Consider the following 19,609-nt stretch of genomic DNA (forward strand, 5'->3'; position numbering starts at 1 on the left):
AGCTACTAGGATATGTAGAGAGAGAAGGACTACAGTGCTGTTTTAAGGGAGGCAGCCCAGAGGTGTCTTTAGAATCCTTTACTTGCTGTGGAAGGCTCAGGGAAGCAGAGACAGATGGAGCAATTTGAGCGAGTTCTAGCCTCACATTTCTGTGGATGCAGTAACAGCGCACCCTGATTGCAGAAGTCTTTGTTCTTTTGTCTCTGCTCTTTATTTTGCCTTATACAATTTCTTGTATTAGGAATTTGTTAGTTTTTGCATACCCTTTGGGGTCAGAGCACAGGGTCAGCCATTGTACAGCGCTCCTGGAGCAATTGAAGATTAAGGGTCTTGTTCAAGGGCCCAGCAGAGTAGGATCTCTTTTGTCAGTGACGGGAATTCGAACTGGCAACATTCTGGATACCAGTGCAGATCCTTAGCCTCAGAGCCACTACTCCGCCCTGTAATATAGTGATATAGTGATATAGGGTTTAAAGATTATTTTGCAGTAACATGGACAGCAGGTTTAAAGCAGTCCAATTGAAGAGGCATAGCAGGTTTAGCAGAGGTGAGTTTGGGAGATGGCTGACGATGCAGTCAACCCTTCTGCCAACTCTACATTTTCTGAGTTTGAGCCGGTAGGTGTAGGTAAATTTGTGACTGAGCCTGTCCTGTGATGCACAGAGCAAGTATTGCTCTGCTGTACACATGAAGGTGTCAGGGAAGGCTATGGTTCAATAAGAAAATAAGTAGCTTTATGAAATGGATGAATGAATGAGTGAATGACTTAAATAAATAAGCATGTATAAGTGTGTGAGTTATGTCTTGGTGTTAATTATTTTTTACCATGGGAGACTGCACTTCTTTAATGTGGGAAGTGACATTGTTCATATCTTCTCTGACTTTGTAATGGCCAGAGCAGTTTTATATGCTGTGGTGTTCTGGGCTGGTAACTTTAATTAAAGAGAGGCCTAATGAATCAACAAGCTAATTAAAAGATCAGGTTCAGTTAATGGGATGCACTCTGGACCCACAGGAGGTCGTAGCAAAGGAGAGAAATAAAACAAAACTGAGTGCCATTATGAACAATGCTGTACATCCTCTCTCTGATGCAATAACACTCAGAACTTTCATCCAACAAATTATTCAGCAGAAGTGTCTCAAGAAACGCTTCCGGAGGTCCTTAATACCAACATTGATACATCAGCAAAATGCCTCACTGTGTCAGCCGTGTCAGAAGTTTTCTCTTTCTTTTTAATTTTCTTGTTTGTTCAGACCAAATTATCTATATATATTTATTTAATAATTTACTTACTTTCTTATCTACCAACTTATGTATTTATTTATTTAAAGAGCTTCTATAAAAAGTCTATTTTCCCCCAGGGGTCAAATAAAGTTCTATCTATGCTGAAAGAAACCTGTATGACTCTTTCCTCATAAAAGTAAATAGTTGTCACAGATTCAAATTTGAAACTATATTCCATTTCTCCACATGTGCTTGTGAAAACAGCAGTAGCTACACCATGAGCTGGATAGACCAGGCCTCCCCATCTTCAGCAACTCTTTCTGTTGAATTCCAAGATTCCCTCAGGTCATTTGAGAGACACAGTAACGTGTCTTCTTCTGAATGCCCATACCAAGCATACAGTTAGGTCCATAAATATTTGGACAGAGACAACTTTTTTCTAATTTTGGTTCTGTACATTACCACAATTAATTTTAAATGAAACAACTAAGATGCAGTTGAAGTGCAGACTTTCAGCTTTAATTCAGTGAGCTGAACAAAAAGATTACATAAAAATGTGAGGTAACTAAAGCATTTTTTTAACACAATCCCTTCATTTCAGGGGCTCAAAAGTAATTGGACAATTGACTCAAAGGCTATTTCACGGGCAGGTGTGGGCAAGTCCATCGTTATGTCATTATCAGTTAAACAGAAAAAAGGACTGGAGTTGATTTGAGGTGTTGTGCTTGCATGTGGAAGATTTTGCTGTGAACAGACAACATGCGGTCAAAGGAGCTCTCCATGCAGGTGAAAGAAGCCATCCTTAAGCTGCGAAAACAGAAAAAAACCCATCCGAGAAATTGCTACAATATTACGAGTGGCAAAATCTACAGTTTAGTACATCCTGAGAAAGAAAGCAAGCACTGGTGAACTCAGCAACGCAAAAAGACCTGGACGTTCACGGAATACAACAGTGGTGGATGATCGCAGAATCATTTCCATGGTGAAGAGAAACTCCTTCACAACAACCAACCAAGTGAACAACACTCTCCGGGGGTAGGCGTATTGATATCCTAGTCTACCATAAAGAGAAGACTACATGAAAGTAAATACAGAGGGTGCACTGCAAGGTACAAGCCACTCATAAGCCTCAAGTATAGAAAGGCTAGATTGGACTTGGCTAAAGAACATCTAAAAAAGCCAGCACAGTTCTGGAAAAACATTCTTTGGACAGATGAAACCAAGATCAACTTCTACCAGAATGATGGCAAGAATAAAGTATGGAGAAGGTGTGGAACAGCTCATTATCCAAAGCATAGCACATCATCTGTAAAACATAGTGGAAGCAGTGTGATGGCTTGGGCATGCATGGCTGCCAGTGGCACTGGGACTCTAGTGTTTATTGATGATGTGACACAGGACAGAAGCAGCCGAATGAATTCTGAGGTGTTCAGAGACATACTATCTGCTCAACTTCAGCTAAATGCTGTCAAATTGATTGGGTGGCATTCCATGATACAGATGGACAATGACCCAAAACATACAGCCAAAGCAACCCAGGAGTTTATTAAAGCAAAGAAGTGGAAAACACTTAAATGGCCAAGTCAGTCACCTGATCTTAACCAAACTGAGCATGCATTTAACTTGTTGAAGACTAAACTTCGGACAGAAAAGCCCACAAACAAACAGCAACTGAAAGCCGCTGCAGTAAAGGCCTGGAAGAGCATTAAAAAGGAGGAAACCCAGCATCTGGTGATGTCCATGAGTTCAAGACTTTGGGCTGTCATTGCCAGCAAAGGGTTTTCAACCAAGTATTAGAAATGAACATTTTATTTCCAGTTATTTAATTTGTCCAATTACTTTTGAGCCCCTGAAATAAAGGGATTGTGTTAAAAAATGCTTTAGTTGCCTCACATTTTTATGCAATTTTTTTGTTCAACCCACTGAATTAAAGCTGAAAGTCTGCACTTCAACTGCATCTGAGTTCTTTCATTTAAAATGTATTGTGGTAATGTACAGAACCAAAATTAGAAAAAAGTTGTCTCTGTCCAAATATTTATGGACCTAACTGAATATCCACATGGAGGCACCCAAGAGAGATCCTAACTGTGTTCACTACTGAGTGCCTGGTGAATGGGTGACTCATTTGGTCCCATAGGGTTCAATCCACAAAAGCTGCAAAGAACCATCATGTTGGCACACTGCCCAAAGGTGAAAGACAAGGGTCAGTTAAAAATGCTAGTTGAGCAACAAGAAAAAGTGGGACAAATCCAAGTAATTTTATTATATAAAAATATAAAATATGTGCATCTTTCAACTTGCAGAAGCATGCACTTCCCAACTGAATTACATAAAGCTCATTTTATCACTACATAATCAGAGCGAATAACATTAAACTTATGAAACATATGACTCTTGTAACTTTTATTCCCAAATAATTATACTTCTCATTTTAGATTGAAAAATGGGATCAAGCCAAAACAGAAAAAATAAAGACGGTGAGAAGATGCAATAAAATTAGAAACTCAAACAAAAGTCCAAATCCAGATGTACAGTTTTCCTAATTCAGTAAGTACTTGACCCTGCTGACAGCCTCTGATCTCCCTGGATTCTCCACAGGAGATGCGGTTTCCCCTCGCCGGTCAATCCGCTCAGGGAGAAAGTCTCCTAAAAATGAAGTGGTTTGCATTATCTACTAATAACTTGTTTCTTCCATGTCTACTGCTCTCTTTCCCATCTCCCATTATCTGTGTATAACAAGTAAAGCAGTATCACAGCCTTATTTTACAATCATTAAAAATAACCTTGAAGAAATTGAAATGAGCATGTGATGCATCTATTAGCAGGAAATAGAACTGAGGCTGAAATGAAAGCCAAAATGAAGCTGAGTAAGGACTCACTGGTGAAAGGCAAATAGAAAATACAGCAGATGAATAAATTACTGAGGGTGTTTTTTTCAGTTGCATGAGTTGACTAGAATGAAGAATGGTGAATTAATCTTTTCTCACTATAGGAAGTTAGAATGAGTGAAGAAACACTTTACCAGATGGTTGGTTTGATATATTATAAAAGAATGACATCAGATCAGTCAGAGTCTGTTCTAGTGAGCATTGTGTTTAAATCAAGTGAAAAGGCAGATCTTTGATTGTTCTGATAGGCAGTGTAGTGTAATGGCTAAACCACTGGACAATAAAGACAAAGGTCCAGATTCAATTACTGTGTCACATGGCATTAAATCTGATAAGTGTTGATCTACAAGAAGATAACAACAACAATCACTGTATTATTATAATTCTTATTATCCATCCATTCTCAAATCTGCCTAATAAAATACAGGTTTTACACATGGGCAGAGTTTGTGGCACCATCCATACTACGTTTTCATTAAAAATTGCAGACATTAGACATCCAAATTATCCGGTTGTTAATAATCAGTGAAAAATGAGACTTTTGAAAAGGCTCTCCAGAGCTGCATGATTCTGAAAACGCAGCCTCAGCATTATAAAATAAATCATAGCACTCTGATTTGTTCATGATCATTACGTAGCCCTTCCCTGATTGGATTCTGCTCATTACCATGTCTCCATCCCTGGTTGTCACTCTTCATGGAAGAAAAGTATGTTCTAACAAAGTGAAATAAAACAGTTGCTTTCCATGGTGTTTGTGATGTTGCTTACTTGCATGCGTATAAATTACGTTCAAGCAGTTTGAATGTTGCATGCACTGGCAAAAGGCAAATAATTTGCTAGTCCGTACATTTCTGTGATAAATCCTGTGGTAGGCAGATACAGTGGAACCTTGGGTAGAGAGCTTCACATACCTCCATGAACAACCCCCTCCATCTCCATAGAAAAAATGGCGCCTCTGTTAGGCTATGCCTTTGCGTTTGTCTTGCCCCACTCATTGAGGCTGTGGGATATTTTTTGTGTTTATTTTGTGACACTAGTCATACACGGTTTTCCAGCCGCGTTAGTGTACGATCGCATTTCATTGATCAACATTAGATCAGCAATGGAAAATTTCTCTCAGCATTACAACTATACCTTTTTTCCTCCGCCGTTTGTGAATGCTACGTTTTTCAGCGGCTTTTCCTCTCTGTTGGTTAACGGTACCCGAGTCAACCTGTGGTCCCGTCGGAGGAAACGTGGAAAAAGGGCAGGTGTGCGTGCAAGGTTTCGAAATCCATGGCGCTGTGTTTCTGATGTGGATCATCCATCTTTATCTAAGGATTATCTGAGAAGACAGACGTGCTTGAGACCTGTTCTACCAGGATTACCTGACGTGTTGCGTCCCACTCCCTGTCCGAGACGGTGAGTTCGCCGAGGAAGTAATCCTGGACTTCTCCGTGCTATCCCTCGTATTCCAAAAAATGCCAATTTGACGGCCTCTGTTTCTATGACTCTACCAGCTAAGGTAGCACTGATTAATGCACGCTCTATCGCAAACAAGTCATTTATTTTAAATGACTTTTTTACTAGTAATAATTTGGATTTTATGTTCCTGACAGAGACTTGGCAGCGTGATTCTGATTTTACTAATCTGATAGAATTGTGTCCTGAGGACTGCTCTTTCATTAGCACACCGCGGCACACCGGCCGTGGAGGTGGGATCGCCATGGTTTTTAAGAATTTATTTTTATGTCATTCTGTTCCTACCATTTCATATAAGACTTTTGAACTTCAGATTGTTAAAGTTGGGCGTGTAACCCCAATATATTGTATTTTAATTTATCGTCCACCTGGTGCGATTACTCCTTTTCTTACTGATTTTCAAGATTTTGTATCCACCATTATTAAGCTGGATAGAATAATAATGCTTGGAAACTTTAACATCCATGTGGATGATATTTTATGTAGTGGGCTTCTGAATTTCTGTGTATCACCGACTCTTTTAATTTTGTACAACATGTTGTTGGCCCTACTCATAGTGGGGGACATACATTGGATTTGTTTTTTTCTTATGGAGTTGGCTTGAATGATGTTACAATTTGTAATGTAACCTTTAGTGATCATAAGTGTGTTTTATTTGACATGTCTTCAAATTTAAAGCTGTCACCCTGTGTTAACTCTAGGCGTACCCGTTTTATTAATGAGTCAGTGATCAATCAGTTTGTTGATTTATTTGTGGCATCTGATGCCGGCAGTAATATTGATAATGTTGAGTTAGCAGTTCAATGTTTTAATGACCATTGTACTGATATTTTGAATAAGATCGCTCCTCTTAAGATCAGGCAGCGTTCTGTTACCCACTCAGTTCCTTGGATGAATGACTCCATTCGTAATCTTAGGCGTTCCTGCCGAAAAGCGGAGCGCCTATGGACGTCTACTAATCTGGAAGTTAATCATTCATACTTAAAGGATTTACTTGCTTCTTTTAATTCTTTGGTTAGGGATGCTAGAACAGTTTATTTTTCTAATCTTATTCAGACTCACAAGCGTAATCCCAAAGTGCTATTTGATATTCACAATATTATTTCTCCATCTCAATCTGTTATCCAGGTTTTTTCTGATAGTGATTGTAATAATTTTCTTAGATTTTTTATTAACAAGGTTAATGTTGTTCGGGCTAATGTTGTGTTGTGTCTTTTGTGTTCTTAGAAGTTTCACTTTCGGATCTTTCTGACTTGCTCAGGAAGATGAAACCTTTATCATGTCCTACTGACCTGTTGCCAACATCATTAATGTTAAAATCTTTGAGTTTTATAGGTCCGTGCCTTTTGAATATCATAAACTGCTCCTTGAGATCTGGTGTGGTCCCATCATATTTTAAACATGCTATAATTCAACCGTTGTTGAAAAAATCTAATTCTGATCCCTCAATTTTGAGCAATTACAGGCCAATTTCAAAACTGCCTTTTAGTGCCAAAGTTTTGGAAAAGGTGGTTGAACAGCAACTTTGTGCCTTCTTAAAAAAGCAGGGGTTCTTTGATTCTTTTCAATCTGGTTTTCGGAGGCGACATTCTACAGAAACAGCTCTTCTAAAAGTTTTTAATGATCTTTTAATTGCTGCTGATGCAGGCAGGTGCTCTGTGCTTGCACTGTTAGATCTTACCACAGCTTTTGATACGGTGGACCATCAGATCTTAATTAATAGATTAGAGCTGTTAGGTGTCTCTAGCTCTGCTTTGGACTGGTTCTCCTCTTATTTGTCAAATAGGAGCTCCTCAGTCGGTGTGGCTGGCTTTTCATCTGACTCTGCTCCTTTGACATGTGGAGTGCCACAGGGATCAGTTCTTGGACCTGTACTCTTCTCTTTATACAGTATATTCTTCCCCTATCACAGATTCTTAACTCTTTCAAGGACATCTCGTATCATCTATATGCAGATGATATACAGCTTTATTTTTCATTTAAGCCTAACCAAATTAATACTTTGGTCACTTTAGTTGATTGTCTGTCTCAGGTTAACGACTGGCTCAGTAGTAATTACCTGCAGTTGAATTCAGGAAAAACTGAGGTACTAATTGTTGCTCCTCCTTTTCTTCATTCGGAGATCAGTTTAAAATTATCTTCTGTCTCTCCTGTTATTAAGTCGAGTCTACGTAACCTTGGGGTTATTTTTGACCAATCCCTGACACTTGATGAATATGTGAGTTCAGTCAGCCGCTCATGTTTCTTTCATTTAAGAAATGTTTCAAAATCAGAATTGGAGATGCTTGTTCATTCTGTTATTTCCTCATGGCTTGATTACTGTAATGCTCTCTTTACAGGTTTGAGCAAGTCCTCTCTCTCACACCTTCAGTTAGTTCAAAATGTAGCTGCCAGGCTCCTAACTCGCGCTAGCCAGAATGATCATATCACACCAATTCTGTTCACACTGAACTGGCTCCCAGTGTATAGAATTCATTTTAAAGTTTTGGTACTTACTTTCAGAGCTTTGCATGGACAAGCTCCTGAGTACCTAACCAGCCTGCTCCAACGCCATACAGCTTGCCGGATTCTAAGATCTGGGCAACATGGTCTTCTCGTTGTCCCACGCACTTGGCTAAAAACCCGTGGGGATCGTGCCTTTCAGTCTGTTACACCAAAACTGTGGAATAGCCTGCCTTGTGGTCTGCGTGGAGTCGAGTCTGTTGATTCTTTTAAAAAACAACTAAAAACATTTCTTTTTAAGCAAGATTTTAATCAGTGCTGAATAGTTCCAGTTTGTTTATTTATTGTTTTTATTGGTTTTGTTTATGTTTTTGTTTCAACTATTTGTATTTGTTCTGTATTTGCTGTTCAGCGCTCTGTGACCTTTTGTCTGTGAAGGGCGCCATATAAATAAACTACTACTACTACTACGACCATAATTCGTTCCAAAACTCTGGTCGTAACCCAATTTGGTCGTGACCCAAAGTAATTTCCCCCATAGGATTGTATGTAAATACAATTAATCCGTTCCAGACTGTACAAACTGTATACAAATTAATTTTTTTAAAGATTTTTAAGCACAAAAATAGGTAAGTATACCATAGAATGCACAGCGTAATAGTAAAATTAAATGTAAAAACATTGAATAACACTGAGAAAACCTTGAACAGAGAAAAGTAACATTGCAAGAATTCACACTATAGCCTTACGAACCACTCGCTGTAAACACTTTTTTAATGAGTTTTAAGCACAGGGAAAAAAATGAACATTTGAAAAATCCTCAATTTATACAAAAACTAACCATAAACAACCAAGAAAACTAACCTTGCATGAGTCGAGTCCTTACTCGAACCAGCAGCAGTGTGCACATCATACCCATCCTGCTCCGTCTTCACTGGCTCCCTGTGTCTTACAGAATCGAATATAAAATCCTACTAATAACCTACAAAGCCTTAAATAACCTTGCGCCAAACTACATCAGTGACCTTCTCCATCACTATGGAGCCCGGCCGGGACGCCCAGGAAGACCAGAGGAGGGCTTGTGCCTCCTCCAGACCGCAAGGGGGCGATTGCCCTGGTTGTATTGGGGGCCACGGGTAGAGGGCTTGGAAGCCCAACCCTGTAGGGGCCCGTGGCCACCGCCAGACGGCGCCCTGGAGCCTGAGGAACCCTGGGGAAGACTTATTGGGGAACCCGGAGAGCTGCCGGGAGGACAGCCGGCACTTCCACCACGCTGGGGCGTGGCCAAGGAGGGAATGCCGGAACCACCTGGTGCTCATCCGGGAGCAGTATACAGTATAAGGGGCCGCCTCTCTACAGTCTAGAGCGGAAGTCGGGTGGAAGAGGACGGAGCTAGCGGGATGACTGGAGGCGGCCAGAAGAGAGAGGCAAAGAGACTGTAAGGCCTGGACTTGGGTGAATCGGTGCTGGAGGCACTGGGGTTTGTGGATCCAAGTGACTGTAAATATTGTAAATAAACAGTGTGTTGGGTGAAACAATGCTGTCCGTCTGTCTGTGTCCGGGCCAGCTTTCACAACATATACACACACACACATATAAACATATATACATACATATCTACATATATACATATACACACACACACACATACACACACACACACATATACAAAAAATTAAATGAGCAGGCTATTTCGTATCAGTGCAATACGCTGCTTGTTAAAACGGATGACTCCCGCACTTACGTGCAAGTCTGTGTGGATATTATGAACTATCGTTTCTGTTCAAGTTCTATTTAAATTTTAAATAGAAGGAATTTTTATTTAGTCGACAGAATATTATTCCGGAATAAATCAACTCAAACCTTAAATAACTTATAATATTTTATATATTCCTGTCTAAATTATACAAGTTAGAAATAAAGTAAACGTTAAAAGAACATTTAAATTTCTTTACTCTTATGTAATTTTATATAAAAAATAAACTTAAATTTGAAATATCCCAAAAGATTTTGCTCTCCATAAAAATATTTCCTGTCAAAATTATACAAATTCAAATATGAACATGGTGCATAACAAAACCTGGAAATATAAATAAAATTTGTTCTTTTCAGCAATAACAAATCAAATCATTCAGTTGTCTTTGCTCTTATGTCATTTTATCAGAGCTGGACGCGTGGCATCTTTTTTTGGCAACAGGTTCGTTTATGTGTGGTGTGAGGTTCTGTGTTGTGGAGATTCTCAGGATGTACTGCAGGTGCTCATCAGTGAGGAGACTCCTGTGTGCTGTTTTGTTAGTCTTTATCACTGAGAAGAGCTTCTCACACAGATATGTGGTACCAAACATGCACAAGGTTCGAGCCGCATGTAGACGGAGCTGGAGCATTTCTGCGGGAATGGAGTGAATAAACTGTGCGGGCCGTGCAGTATCGTACTTTGCCTTCAGTGTGCCATTACACTGCAGCTCAATCACCTCCATCTGAATCTGCACAGGTGCAGTTTCCACATTGATGGAAAATGGGTTGCGAAACAACTGAAAATTCTTTATTTGTTCTTCAAAGTCACCAAAGTGCCGTGCGAACTCAGTGAGCAGTGCGCTTAGTTTATCAGCAAAGTGCGTATTTGGGAACACCGTTGTGCCAACTTGGTTCAACATTACTTGGCAACAGGGAAAGTGGGGCAAGTTGCACTGGTGCATTTGTGTCTCCTATAAAAGTAGCTTCACTTGAAATCACTTTGTGACTGTGCACGGGTAAAAACGTGTGCTGAAGTGTCAGATTCTTCTTTGACTCTTCCGCTTTCTGTATCGTGTGCATTGCATTCAGGTCTTTCAGGTTATCTTGATGTTTTGTCTCATAGTGCCGTTTTAGATTAAATTCTGTAATTACAGCCACATTAGCTTCACAAATGTGACACACGGGTTTACCGGCAATGTCAGTAAACATATACTCAGCCTCCGATCGTTTTTTAAAGGCTCTATGTTCAGAATCACCTTTTCTCTTCGGCATCGTGTGGGCTAGCTTAGCAATAACTTGCAGCATCATAAGCTAGACTTGATTAATGCGGTAAGTGTTCGGCAAGGCAGCATTATGGGATCTGTAGTTTATTGTGTTACCAGCGCTTCATCTCCCCGGGCCATTAATAACAATAATACAGTATATCAAATGATCTCACAGGCCGGATTTAATTACACGCCGGGCCGGATGTGGCCCATGGGCCTTGAGTTTGACACATATGGACTAAATAGAACTTGAAAAGATATATTTTTTCGAATGTGATCGCGCAATTCAGATTGAGTTGATGCGGACTAAAGTTACTTACTTACTTTTTTACCGTTCATCTAATGAATACACTGAGTATGGCTTTACCAAAACAATCATTGATCGCGAATAAAGTATCCATTATTCATAAAGCTTCAATTGGTGATCTGTCTTTCTGCGTTAACCGCATATTTTTTCATACGTCTCAAACCAAGGGGATGCGAAGTTAAAATGAATAAAAATGCGTGCGTACATACTCAATGCATCCCCTCTAGGGAAACGAACTATTGCGCCACGGCATGTGGTTTATCTATTTGAGCGTAGCAGTGTAATTCGGTTTTGTTCAGCACTCTTTGGAACTGTTGCTTTTTGTCTGTGCACTGCGTCAGTTCACGTGAACCGCTGAATATGGTTTTATATGTCACTTGCTCGCTTCTAATTGTTTCGCTGCCTTCTTAATTATATAATGCATGTTTTCTTAATTACTTTTTGGAGCTCTTCCTGGTTTTCTACGTACTGCGTAATTACGTGGGAGGCGTGATGATGTCACACGAAACTCCACCCCCCACATCTTTCGAGCTCAACTCCATTACAGTAAATGGAGAAAAATAGCTTCTAGTTATGACCATTATGCGTAGAATTTCGAAATGAAACCTGCCCACCTTTTGTAAGGAAGCTGTAAGGAATGAGCCTGCCAAATTGCAGCCTTCTACCTACACGGCAAGTTGGAGAATTAGTGATAAGTCAGTCAGTCAGTCAGTCAGTCAGTGAGGGCTTTGCCTTTTATTAGTATAGATTAATTTATTACCTTTTTGCATCAGGTCTCTTAGTTCTGTTATAAATAATTTCTCCACTAGCTTGTATTTAATGTTTTAATAGTTTATTTTGAACAATTATTTTTCATGTAGTAACTATAGATTTCTTCTGATATTTCTGTTTTTTGTACATCTTTTTGCTTCTGTTCTCAGAATTACTGTATGCTTTTGGATTGTGAATTGGACTTGGTTACCTCATATAGTTCTTTTTGGGCAAATCTTTTCTTTACTCCTTTGAGCATTTTGCCTAGTTTTAGATAAACTAAACTAACCCTAAATTTTTTTAATAAATATTCTTCATTTATAAAGACACTTTGTTTTAATTGTCTCTATAAGCCTGAGTTTAAAGGGTCCCTCCCTTGTAGGAACATATTTGGATATGTTTTCGGGATCCTTTCTTGCATTTTGAACATTTAATGCCAGTTCCCATTTTTTGAGCCCTTGCAAGTCAAAGCTAGTAGGTAGTAGTCTAGCTAGATTGGGCTGCGGCTCTTCTGATCAGGCCAGTGAAATTCATAGCCTGTTTTTGTGGCTCTTTGTTTACTATGTTTGCAACTCCATTTCATAATACTACCCAAGCTGCATGGGGCACAAGGTAGGAAATAACAATAAATTGAGGTACCAGTCCAGGCGCACTCATGTACTCACTAACATTCACTCAAATTGTGCTGGTTTAGACTTGCTAATTATTATAATTATCATTATTATTAATATTTGACTATTTATTGAATGAACCCAGTTAATTCAATTTAATGGTCATAGACAGATGGAGTGTATCTGAACGTACTGGGCACAAGACAAAAATTACCTCTTTATAGGACACCAGTCTATCACAGGGTTGACTCTCCCTCCTTCTTCACACATCCACCGTCACTCGTAAGAGGTATTCACCGATTAGCCTAACATACATCAATAAAATGATTTTGTTTTAGGTATTCACTTAGCAAAAACTAACTTTAGGCAGCTCAGCTTTTCGTAATAAAAAATGAGGATACATGCTATACATACATGTTTGCAAGACTGTGTGAAGTTACCAGTCACATAAAAAAAAAAGTATTATGGTGAAGTTCAGGCTGAAACTAGCACCTGGAGTAGATGAACAAACTGCCTGTCAACCACATCAAACATTAAATAATATAGTGCCTTTCTGAGTAAATACTGTTCTAGTGCACTATGTACTAATTCAAATAATATGCACTGCCAGGTATAATAAGTGTACGATGAGACTTGCCCTGAACTCCTGCCCTGGAGAACTTTTTACTGGATTTTACTCAGGGTTCTACTCAAAATGACACCACATTCTCAACCTACACCACATTCTGATCTCATCATCTCATCCCATCTTCTGAACCACTTTTCCTGTTGAGGGTCACACTGGCAGTAGGCCAAACAGGTCAGTACAGACTTCCTTCTTCCCAGCTGTAGATTCCAGCTTTTCCTGCGTAATTCCCAGACACTTTCAAGCCATCCAAGGGGTATAATCCATGCAGCATGTCCCAGGTCTGCTGCAGGATCTTCTTCTATTGAGATGTGCCAGGAGCAGCTCTAGAGGAAGCCACCCAGCGGGGATACTGACAACATGTCCAAATTAACTCAATTACCTCCTCTCAATCTGGAGAAGCAGGGTTTCTACTCTGAGTCTCTCCCAAATCGCTGAGCTTCTCAGCCTATCAAAGAGTGTCAGTCCAGTAATCCCTGTGAAGAAACCTAATTTTTGTCACTTGTACTCGAAATCTCATTCTTTCAGTCATTACCCAGAGCTTATGTCCATAGGTGAGGACAGGGATGTAAAATGACTGTTAAACTGAGAATTTTACTTTAAGATTAAGGTCCTGCTTCACCACCATGGACTGGTACAGCACCCTCTTGAACAGCTGCTACTGTTCTAATCCACTTATCGATCTCATATTCTCTTTTTCCATGAGTGGCAAACAAGATCCTAAGATACTTGAACTCCTCTACTAAGAGCAGTGGTTCTCAATTGTTTGTTTAAACAAATCTGTGTCTTCAGATGTACTCATTATGTAATTAGTAATTTGTAAAGTAATTTTGGAACACAGTGCACAGTACCTGCACAAAGTCAAAAGTGCTATATAAAAATAAACTGAACTGAATTAAATTGACTTAACAGTTAGATTCCCTCTGGGTTACTGCATACAGTTCTGGTCATCAGAGCTGTAAAAAAGAACAAAACCATGGCAGTGCTATGCTGAAAAGCAGTCAAGGGGTGAATTTCAAGACAGAAGGGCATGTCCTGCTCTGATAAGCTAAGAAATAAAAAGACAATGAAAGGCACTGATTGTGGATCTAGCAAAATTTGTTTAATTAAAAAAGCAAAATATGATCTTGATAACAACAGTGCAAGTGCATTCAAGATGAAAAAGACAAAGCCACCTTCATGCAATGTGTTATCAACATCTGGAAGAAAAACTACTAATTCCACCGCAGCAGACACCTCAACAGATTTCTAACAATGGATGAGTTATTGGACCACCTAATGTATTACCTGTCTGACCTGTCTTCTAATTGAAATTCTTCATTCATTGACATGGTAGGTTGCATAGGGTCATCAAACTGGTCTTTATAATTAAATAAGGTATTAATAAATGTTTACTGTAAGATGTCAGTGCTTCATAAATAATGGACACACCTGCAGAAAAAAAGACAGTTGATCCAAATGTAATTTGTGAATTGTTATTAGAATTTTATAAGAGTCAGGAATTGTAATTAACAACAAGTTCAAACACAAGGATGCACATATGTATACCTATTATTAGAGAACATTAGGCCAAAGATGGACAATCAACTTTGTAGTGGAGTTTTCTGATCTACATCTGATCTGATTAACAGGAATAAACTGAGGTGTTATCAACTGATCACTACTTAGTAGTAAGCTGGCACGGATATATCAAAATCTCGATGGAAAGACCTGGAACACCTAAATGGGTAGTAAACGTATGCTGAGAACACCTAGCAGATAACTGATTTTTGAGAAATGTTGATCTCACAGCTCTGGAAGTGTTTCTCCTGAATCTGAGGAAAGGTCAGTAAGAAAGAGTCAGAATGGACCCTGTTCAAGATGTCCGTGGAATGCAGTTATAAAGTTGTTGGAGTCCGTCAGGACGCAAACCCTAAGAACCATTGGTGGCCACAAGAGGTAAATGAAAGATGGTAGAAAGAGGTCTTCCATGCAATGACAACAGGAGGGTTTCCAGATTTAACAGAAAGGTCCAGTGTAGGCCAAAAAGTTGGTAAATGCACCAGTGTACAAAGTGAAAGCCCAAGTATGGGTTAAATTTACTGAGGCCATCCATCCATCCATTATCCAACCCACACCCCCATGGAGATTTAATTTTGAGTTTTCTCAAACGCTATCAAGGCTATTCCCCATGAGGACAGGGCAATGTTAAACCTCAAGAGCAGTATGTGTCAAGAAGTGGAAGGAACACTTTGAGGAACATATTTCTTGTATGCTGGCCTTGATTTAATTGCAGTAGTTATTTATATTAGATCAGTTAAATAGATCAGTTAAATGCAAAAGTAACTATTTAATACCAGAGTGGCCAAGTAGTATAAGAGTGAAGACTGCTCATTCACTGCTGCAGGGTCCTGGAGCCAAGTCCTGTGCTTTCTACTGTCTGTATGGATTTTTCGCCTTATTTACATGTCTGCTTGGTGTTTCTTCAATTATTCTGGTCTCCTGCAGTATCCAAAAAAGTGTATTGATCCATTTGATTCATGACGCTGAGGTATGAATAAGGGGCTACTCACAACCCTTTATTAGAATAAGTGGAATCACTAAATGTGTTGTTAGGGAATTTGGTAGAAAAGATGTGTTAGGTTTCCAATGTGTTGTAATACCTAGATCCAGAAACCAATACTAAAGAATACAGTATATGTCCTAATATATAACTCAACTGCTAGACTCCCAATTTCTGTATAATTTTTATTTTATGTAGACTAGGGCTAGAATTTATATATTTATATATATGTACTTGTTTTAGTCCATTAAAATAAAGCAACAATATATTATACAGAGACTTTATTAAAAAAGACTGCAGTTTTTCTTTGTTATTTGTTCATTTTCTAAGTTGTTCATTGTTATATTGCTCATTTAAAGACCTTGCTTTCTATTTTAAACTTTAGATTTCCTTTGTGGTCTGGCATTAGTTGATCTCTAAATAAGAGCCTTGGAAAAAGAAAGCTGTCACAATCTGGTGTTTGACCTATTGGGCACAAAATTGGGTCTTCACACAGTTCTGAAGATTCCGGAAAGAATGACTCAGACTTGTTAAGTAGCATGGTTTGAAGCCTTCTACGGTAAATATCACATAACAGGAAGAAAACTTACAAATTTTATTATTCTTTATGAATTAATGCAAAGGTGGCATTTAGGCACTTTACTTAGTGATACTGCCTCCCAGTTCCAATACCTGAGGTTTAGCTTCTCCACCATTCACTCCAAATCAACATTAGTTTTTTTTCTCCAAGTATTTCAGCTTTTCTCCCATACCCACTAAGATGCTTGTATTAGATTAACTGTTGCCAGTGTGAGTATGTTGGGCTTATGGGTCCTGTGGATGACTGGCACCATCTCCATGATAGGTTTCTACCTTGCATCTGAGGCTCTGAGGAAAAGATGCAGCTCCCATTGTCCCCACATTGGACTAAGCATGTTTAAGAAAATTATATTATGTTATATTTGAATTATTACATTCCATCCGTGTGTGATACTAGACTTCCAGGACAGCCCAGATTGAAGAAGTCCCCTTTACTTAGAAGATTATGCCTTATTTTAGTCAGGGTCAAAAAGATAATCTCAAGCCCAACTGGACAAATTTGGTACTCACATTTACAGAAGATGCTGAAAGTGATCTCCTTGTATGTCATTATATCTCTGTGCCCGTTTCAGACATGACCATAGCCGCCTATCCGGTACCAGATGAGACTGGAATCATCTTGGTGGAGATGGGCCAACCTGTACGTATACATATAGTATATATATCTTAAAACAAAGAAGTAGCTACAATGTTGAGGTCATATTCATTAAATCTACAGTCCAGAAAGCACTAGTAATTTGGTAACAAAGGTATGAAAGTTCCAAATAAGGTAAATTATGGAAACATCAGTACCAAGGTAAAAGTGAACAGTTTGATCCTAACGTTATGTCCTAGTCAGAAACAGTGAGAAAATGATATTAGAACACTAGAACAACTTAGATGAGAAAGGACCATTCAGCCAAACAAAACTCGTAAGTCCTATCCACTCAAAATAACATCAAGTCGAGTTTTGAAAGTTCCAAAAGTCCTATTGTCTACCATACTACTTGGTAGCTTATTCCATGTATCTATGGTTCTCTGTGTGGAGAACAACTTCCTAATATGTGTGCAAAAAATTATTCTTAACAAATTTCTGTGTCCCCATGTTTATGATGAACACATTTTAAAATAAGAGTCTCAATCCACTGTACTAATTCCCTTCATAATTTAAAAATCTTCAGTCTCATGTCTCAACTTAATCTCCTTTTTCTTAAACTGAAAAGGCTCAGCTCTTTTAATCTTTTCTCATAATAAATACCCTATAGCCTTGAAATCAGCTCAGTCACTCTTCTTTGGACTTTTTCCACAGCTGCTATGTCCTTTTTGTAGCCTGAAGACCAAAACTGCACACAGTGTTCCACATGAGGTCTAACCAGTGCATTATAAAGCTTGAGTATAACCTTCATGGACTTGTACTGTACACATTGCGCTATATAAACTAACATTCTGTTAGCCTTCTCAAACATCATTTGTGACGAGTCTACTATGACTCGAAATTCTTTCTGATAAGGTGTACTTTTGATTTTCAGACCGCCCATTGTGTATTCAAATTTAACATTTTTACTTCCTATATGTAATACTTTACACTTACTGACATTAAATTTCATCTGATACAAGTCTGCCCAAGCCTGTATTTAATCCAAGTTCCCCTGTTATGATTCATTGATTATACAGTAGAGCAGGGGTTCCCAATGTGTCGATTGCGATCAACTGGTAGATCGCAAAGTTAGTGCAGGTAAATCGCGTTGCATTCAAAAAAAAATTTTTTTTAAACGTTAGTCTATCATATATCCTCCCTATGGCATTTGCCACTTGATTGACATACAGGGCTGCCAGACTGAGATCTCCTTTCTTCTAACACGTTGATCATCCCACATTCATGATCAAACGTGCGAGCTACTGCAAAACTCCTACTATGATCAAGTTAGCCTTCCAATTTATATCGACTAAAGAAGGGATTTTAAAAAAAATTGTTTGGGGAGGGTATGGGCTTTATGTGGAATTAGAAGAGGATTTTCTTCTCTCACAATGTCACAATCGAAGTGCGTTTGTCTGATCTGTCAATCTATCATTGCTATTCCAAAGAAGGAAAATGTGGAAAGGCACTTTCGATCTGTTCATAAAAACTATGAAACTGACTTCCTTCCAAAAAGCGATCTGAGAAAGAGAAAAGAGAAATAACTAAAACCGCAGTTAATCGGACAGCCATCATTTTTCACTCGGCAGAATTCAAAAGCTCCTTGACTGAATTATTCGGCTCTGCTTATTTATGCGAGTCAGCCTTTTCCCACATGAAGATTATTAAATCCAAATACTGTAGTGTCTATAAATGTATTGAATTGTTATTGTGCCATAAAGGTTATTCAGTTATGCAAGATACGACAACATATATTTTATGTATAAAGCATACTCAGTATATATATATAATAATTTTTAATGTAGGTAGATCATTTCGACCTGGTCATTTTAAAAGTAGCTCGCAAGCCGAAAAAGTGTGGGCTCCCCTGCTGTAGATTATCTGACAACCTATCTAGCATGGTATTATCTGCAGATTTAACCAGCTTCTTATTATATTCCTATCCAAATCTATCGTATACTGTATATTAAAAACATCAGCGGCCTTAGTGTCTGCTCTGAGTATGTTGTATTTCAATTCAAGAGAGAGATGAGAGGTTGGGAGCATGCACTGATTACAGCCTATTGCCGCACCCACTACATGGTAAACCACCTGGATAGAGATCTGACTGCTGCCGTGCAATGGGTGACACACATCAGCACTACATTGAACAGTGTGAGTTTTTTTTTCAGTGGCTGGAGTGCCAATCCTGCCACCAACCCCCAGGTTTTCCCTGCAAGTTGAAGGACCCAGGACGGAGGAATTGCAGGAGACTATGTCCTAATCCTGCACAAACTGTATGTATTCAAATAACCACTTAAAAAGGTGGGCCAAGAGGTGTTGATACTTGGGATATGAAGCATTCCAATCACTTCTGTGTTCACCCAGCACTAAAGATGCAAGTATGTATCTGTGCAGCCTAGAGCCTCCAACCTGGTGCTCCAAGTAGATGGAGTTGACTCCAATGTACGCTAATAGCTGCAGACCTCCAGAGCTCCACCTGGTTACACAATGGTTAAGATTAGGAATATGAGGATTTGCTGTCTCATTGAACAGAAGGAAGCTGGCAATGAAAATGACAATTT

The sequence above is a fragment of the Polypterus senegalus genome, chromosome 4 (genome assembly GCF_016835505.1).
Source record: "Polypterus senegalus isolate Bchr_013 chromosome 4, ASM1683550v1, whole genome shotgun sequence".
NCBI classification, from domain to species: Eukaryota; Metazoa; Chordata; class Cladistia; order Polypteriformes; family Polypteridae; genus Polypterus; species Polypterus senegalus.